The sequence below is a fragment of the Suncus etruscus genome, chromosome 6, assembly GCF_024139225.1.
Source record: "Suncus etruscus isolate mSunEtr1 chromosome 6, mSunEtr1.pri.cur, whole genome shotgun sequence".
Classification (NCBI taxonomy): Eukaryota; Metazoa; Chordata; class Mammalia; order Eulipotyphla; family Soricidae; genus Suncus; species Suncus etruscus.
Genome location: NC_064853.1, coordinates 4,473,382 through 4,480,420, shown reverse-complemented (window position 1 = coordinate 4,480,420; position 7,039 = coordinate 4,473,382). Strand labels below are relative to the sequence as shown.

General features: G+C 41.8%; 1 non-coding gene across 1 annotated transcript; it reads left to right on the top strand.

The window, feature by feature from the left end:
• Nucleotides 1–335: 335 nt before the first annotated feature.
• Nucleotides 336–442, top strand: LOC126013096 (U6 spliceosomal RNA). Its single transcript, XR_007497429.1, has one exon. It is a non-coding gene; the product is annotated as a U6 spliceosomal RNA (small nuclear RNA).
• Nucleotides 443–7,039: the final 6,597 nt, after the last annotated feature.

Genomic DNA, 7,039 nt, shown 5'->3' with positions numbered 1-7,039 from the left:
GATTCCATGTACATTCATGCCCTATACTAAATTTCTAAAAGTTATTGACCTGCCCTAGCAGTCAGCTATGGACATTTCCTAGATCATTATGTCCCTTTATCTTCCTTCTATTTTCAGTGTGTAGACAGGACCTTCACCTTTCTCCCCCGTGTTCAATAACAAACTGTCTCAAAATCATAATTAAAAACTGAGGGTTTTTGGATTTTGGGGAAGTTCAGGAAACAGTGACTAAGGAATAAGCTCAAGGCCTTACACATGCCTTACCACCTCTGTCACTTCACTGAGTTATTTCACACTTCGAGTGATGCCCCCTCCTTTTAAGAAAACACAATAATGTGCTCGCTTCGGCAGTACATACACTAACATTGGAATGATACAGAGAAGATTACCATGGCCCCTGCGCAAGGATGACATGCAAATTCGTGAAGTGTTCCATATTTAAAAAGAAAAAAGAAAAGAAGAAAACACAACAGTAAACTTTGTGCTCAATGCTTACTCCTGACTCTGTCCTTAGTGCTCTCTCTTGGCTATGCCCAGGGGACCATATGGTGCTGGGGATCAAACCCAGGTCAACAGCATGCAAGACCAAAGGCCATATCTGCTTTGTTCTCTATGTCTGAATTGTTTCCTTGCCCCCCCCCCCCCCCCCCCGGTGCCATCTGAGGTGGCAAACTCAGTAAGGGGACCTCAATTGAATTTCTCTCAACACCCCTGTCTTTTGGGTCTCACAGGATACCCAGCTTTGCTTATGCTGATCAGCGAACACTCACTGGCTAGTGTAGAAGCTTATACGTGTGGTTGTTGGGAAATAAAAGTTTATCCTGGATTTAAAGGTAAAACCATACAAAACTAAAGGGAGGGCTGGAGCCATTGCACAGTGTATGCAGCTGACCTGGGACAGACCTGGGTTTGATTCCCAAATTTCATATGGTCCCTGGACCCTGCCAGGAGTGATTTCTGAGCACAAAGCTAGGAGTAACCCCTCAGCACAACAGGGTGCGCCTCCCCCCCCCCCCCCCCCCCCCCCCCCCCGCCAATAAACCTAAAGGGAGAGCAGGGAGGATAAAGAGGAGGACAAAGCAATGCAAAAGGAGGTAAGAGGCAGAAAGTACTTTAGGAAAGAGGTAACATGGATCACATGGTTGAGGTTTTGGGTTAGAAAATGAGAACTGAAATACTATTGAAGAGTGTCATTGAGTTAGTTGTCAGTGTGGAACAACGGAAAGTTTTGCTAATGAGAACACTCTAGGAGCAAGAGCATGGATAGTAGAGGGTAGGGAGGTGTTTAGTGTGTGAGTTTAAAGTTTGGTAATGAAAGAAGGCGAAATAGGAGGTCCCTGAAGAGGTTGCAGGGTGTGGAATTAACTGGATGGTAGGTTAGGAAGAAAAGGCAAAGACCAGAGATAGTACAGCAGCTGGAGGGCTTGTCTTGTATGTGGCTTGATTGTTTCAGCCCTGGCACTTCTTCACCCCCTGATCTCCCCAGGAGAGATGCCTGAGCATAGAGCATGAGTGAGCCCTGAGCACTGCTGTAGGTGGCCCAAAATGAAAGGAAGTTCTAGCAATGGCTCTGTGTGTGAGCGTGCGCGTGTTTGTTTGTCTCTGTTCCCTTCTTGCTATTCCTCATGATGATTGGGACCATGTGGTGCCAGCTATCAAATCTGGGACCTGAACTTGAAAATGCCATACCTGCTCTTTGAGTTATTGCATCCAATCCCTATTCTTGAGGGTGGGATCTTATGATGATTAATATGACATCTGTGTTCATGTTTGAGGGACAAAATGGATGGCAATGGTAGGAGCTAAACATGTAGCTCGTCAACAGAGCACTTTTATGTGCGCAGCTCTGACATTGTAAAAGATGAAAGAAGTTTGGATGATCTTTAAGAAAATGAAAATTGTTTATGTTAGCAAAGATTTGACATAATCATTTAGTTTTAAAGATAAGCAACTAGATCTGTTTCCTGTGTCTTGTCTACCACATGCTAAATCATTTTTTTGGGTGGTTGTGGTTTTTAAAAGGTCAGTTTATATTGTGACTGTTGAGCATCAAAGGAACCAAATAGAGTGACTAGACTGTGCATTTGAAAAATTATTTGATCTTAATGCTTCCAGATGGTATGCTGCTGTGTTCACAGCCATATTTACTGAGGATTCACCAGATCATCTACTAATAATTTAAAAACAGTTGGTGAAAAACAGTCATATACCCAAGACTGCTGATTTTGACCTCAGCAGTAGTGACAAGAAAACCTTTAGTAATGTGCCCAGTAGAATAATTTACTGCTTCCTTTTACTTTGCTTTCAGAATGCTCAGTTGGACTCTTTTTTTTTTTTTTTTTTTTTTTTGTGGTTTTTGGGTCACACCCAGCAGTGCTCAGGGGTTACTCCTGGCTTCATGCTCAGAAATTGCTCCTGGCAGGCACTGGGGACCATATGGGACGCCGGGATTCTAACCGATGACCTCCTGCATGAAAGGCAAATGCCTTACCTCCATGCTATCTCTTCGGCCCCTCAGTTGGACTCTTTATCTTCTTATATAAATAATTCTCACTCAGGGACCAAATGGACATTCACGGGAGCCACGGGTGAAAATTGTATAAATAGCAGAGTATGGCCTTGGATTAGACTCACAGTGTTTCTCAAACTTTTTAAACAGGGAGCCAGTTCACTGTCCCTCAGACCGTTGAAGGACCGGACTATAGTGAAAACAAAAACTATGAACAAATTCCTATGCACACTGCATATATCTTATTTTGAAGTGAAGAAACAAAACAGGAACAAATACAATATGTGGCCCGCGGGCCATAGTTTGAAGACCCCTACGAGGGTAAAAGAATTTGCCCACAAGAAGGGAGCAAAGTCAGAAGTGGGCCATGGTCAGGAAGAGGTTGAGAAACTTTGCTCTCTGCAGCCAGAGCACTTACACCAAAGCAGCTGGCAAGGGCCTTTTTATGCGGCCTCTTAGGAGTGACATTCAGGAGGGGTGTTTGATCATTATTAGGTCAGCTGTATGAAAGGAAGGCAGAGCCATATCTGCTCTACTACTTTTTAGCCCTCTACAATTGATTTTGAACTAGAGATAGAAATATGGCCTGGTGAGATGTGGCACAATATACTACTGAGTGCTCCTAGCTATTACCCCTATTTTACAAATGGGAACAGAGTAGCCATAGTATGTAGCTTGGTGGTAAAGTTGATAAAGTGTGTATTTTGCATGTGTGACACTCGTGGATTTGATTCTAAGTATGTCCACATAACTTTCCCAAATAATAACCATATGTCCACATAACTTCCCCAAATAATTTTGATCTATATTTTTTCTTCTTCTTTTTTTTTTTTTAATATGAGAGGGAAGAGAGGAGAGAGAGCCTGCCTCTCTGATCTAAAGGCTTTTTTGTTGTTGTTGTTTTGTTTTTGGTTTTTGGGTCACACCCGGCAGCACTCAGGGGTTACTCCTGGCTCTATGCTCAGAAATCGCACCTGGCAGGCTCGGGGGACCATATGGGATGCCGGGATTTGAACCACCGACCTTCTGCATGCAAGGCAAACACATTACATTCCTGCTATCTCTCCGGCCCCCTCTCTGATCTATATTTTAATTTTTTTTTTTTTACACTCACTTAAATGTATTAGGTGAGGGTGGAGAGTTTGCTCAAAGGGCCTCAGTACACACTTTGCATGTAAGAGGACTGGATTCAGTCCCTGAGGCTGACTGGTCTCCCAGACACACTGAGCACCTAACTATGACTCCCCAACTCAGCAGGTTCATGTTATTTTCCTCAGTCATTCTATGGTGCTTCTTTTGCAGAGATATTTGTATGTTTGTTTTTGTGGTATCAGGAATTGAACCCAAGTGCTCCCAGAATGCGAAACATGTGCTTTTACTAAAGCCGAGCCACTTGCCTGCCCCACCCGGAAAAAAAGTCATTTTGTAAAGGAAAAGGATGGATTGAGTTTTTGAAATGAAACTCATGTTTTCATAAGACCTCATTTGCATTAATTTCTTGTGAATCTGATGATCTAGACCAGTGATGGCTAATCTTTTTGAGTCCGAGTGCCCAAACTGCCGCACAAAACCAAAGAATTTCCTCAAAGTGCCAAGCGTGTCAATTAAACCTTAGTTACAAGATTATAGTATCTACAAACTTTATAAATTTTTATAAATTTATTAATGCGGACTTTCCCACGTGCCAGCTGCAAGGCCTTTGCGTGCCACTGCTGGCATGCGTGCCATAGGTTCGCTATTGCGGAAACAAGGAAGAATTTATCCATTCCTTAATAGTAATGATAGCCACGGCTAATCAAGGACTAACTAAGGACAGATATTTAAATCTGAATTACTTCCCACTATAGCTTATTTACTTTCCATGTTGTCCAGTACTATACTCGCTACTGAATAGAATTTCTTATAGCTACATCTACCCAAAGTCTTTGCTTTTCCTTTTCTGCTGATGATGTGGGCAGACTCTTCTCTGTCAAGCTTCTGGATCTGTTTCAATCACTAGGAAGGCTTTGCACTTCTTGTTCTGGTGGATTTGCTTTTCTTGAAGACTGTGACTTGTATGGATGTGTGTTGAGTCTTGTAGAGCTTGCTGTGTTTGCATGTCCTTGAATTATTTATTCAGGTGTTCCCAAGCTGCTGTTTGCCATGACTGATTGTCTTTATGAAGATGCAGAGAAAAAAATTTCTCAGCTGTTAGTACCAAAGAGAACTGACATCCCGGACTTGTGATGTTTTTTTTTTGTTTGTTTGTTTTTGTTTTTTCCTTTTGTTTTATTGGGGCCATACCCGGTGACGCTCTGGGATTACTCCTGGCTATGTGCTCAGAAATCTCTCCTGGCTTGGGGACCGTATGGGATGCCGGGGAATCGAATTGCGTCCGTCCCAGGCTAGTGCGTGCAAGTCAGACATTTAGAGTCTCATAACTGATCAGGTTTCTTTTATATGAACTGCTTGCATATAATGCTTTGGCCACATCTGAGAAAGGTATAAAGTCAACCAGAACATCTTCCTCATCCCCATACTACTGAACCATAGTACAGCTGGTAGGGCATCTGCCTTACATGTGGTTGAACTGGGTTCAATCCTTGGCTCCCCATATGTTCCTCTGAGTCCACCAGGAGTGATCTCTGAGCGTAGAACCAGGATTAAGCTCTGAGCACTTCTGGGTTTGGCCCAAGAGCAAAAGAAAGAACATCTTATTCATAGTATCATCTTTTTCAGGCCGCTTTCATTCTCTGCAGTCTTCTTTGTTTCAAGTAAAAGAAAAGCTGTAGAACATAGTTAAGAACGCAGAATCCATAGCCAGTGGGATTGTGAAATTTACTGTGTGATCTGGGTATCATTTTCTGTGTGTTCCCTAAATTAGTTTTGTATACTGTGTAGGTAAAATGGAAAATTTTCAGATCAGAACCTTGGACAGATAAATGCTAAATAAATCATAGCTTTTCTTATTATCCCACTCTCTCCCATCTATTTTATTTTATTTTATTTTATTTTATTTTATTTATTGGGGAGTTGTTTTGTTTTTGGACCACACCCAGTGGTGCTCAGGGCTTACTTCTGGTTCTTGCTTCAAGGACCACTCTTTGTGGGCTCAGGAGATGTGCTAGTGATTGAACCTGGAGAGATAGTACTGGGGTAAAGTGCTTGTTTTATCCTGATACTATCTCTCCATCTCTTTTAAATTTTAATTTAGATTGTATGACTCTCAGTAAGCTGCCTTTAAAGTCATCTTGACTGGGTAGATAGCTCTCAAAGCGTTGGAGTATAAGTTTTACACTCTGGAGCTCCAAGTTGGATCCCTAGCTGGACCCTGGAGTATCCTCAAACATGGCCCCTGAACCAAAATCAAATAAACTATTTCTTAAATCTCTTGCCTTTAAAAAACAAAAAAAACAAAAGGCACCAAGCCTTAATTTCTGTCTAAAGACAATTCTACTCTGGAAGTGACTGAACTCTCCTGTTTTCTGACTCCTCTAACCGCTGTTTTCATCAACACGTTTCGGGGTACAAGAGTAGTTTCTTCGAGACCGCCTTCCTTGCAGGCCCAAGGACACATGTTCCAGCTCTCGCTTCAAAAGTGTCTTCTTTGGGGGGGGGGGTTTGTTTTGCAGCACTCAGGAGCTAACGCTTGGCTCTGCGCTCAGAAATCATTCCTGGCAGGCTCAGGGGATCATACGGATGCCAAACCACTGTCTGTCCTGGATCGGCTGCTTGCAAGGCAAACAAACGCCCTGTTGCTGTGCTATCTCTCCGGCCCCTCAAGTGTCATCTATTATTATCATCCTGGTGGCACTGTCATTTGGGATCCCTTGTACACAACACTTGTGTGATTTCTGGTACACTACATCCAGGTGTATGTGAATCTTGGTTATCAAAGGGCAGGGCAGGGCAAAATTGATATTTAAAAAATGGTCAGTTCAGTCTCCTCTTTTTGTTTGGAAGAACATGACCTTTATTTTTAATAGAGCTATTGTTTTCAAAGTGGAGAAATCTCAGTTTTTACATTTCAGCCTGGGAACTAAAACATCAGTGGTAAAAACCATTCAATTTATCTTTCCTGTCTTAGGCAGAAAATATAGTTTATGAATTATTTGGCCTGTTGCTTAGATTTGAATTATAACATTTGTGTGAGGCATCAAAACTCTTAGGATTTGTGCTGTGTTTTTCCTGAATTAGTTTTTGCTGTTTTATGATTTTTTTTGTGGCTGTAGGTAATAATAACCAGTATCACGGAGGTATTCGTTTACTACTCTTTCTTCTTGTGGAGTATCTAAAGCATTAGAGTTATTTGTAGCTATTTGTCAAAGATTGAGTTTATTAAAGGAAAAATTGTGTGTATATATACACACATATCTATATATCTTTATATATATATACATACATACATACATATACACATTTCTTTTGGGCACATCTGGTGATCCTTTGAGCTTATTTCTGATTCTCTGTTCAGATATCCTCCTGGTGGGACCATTTGTGGTACCAGGGATCAAATCTGGATTGGTCATGTGCAAGACAAGTGCTTTAGCT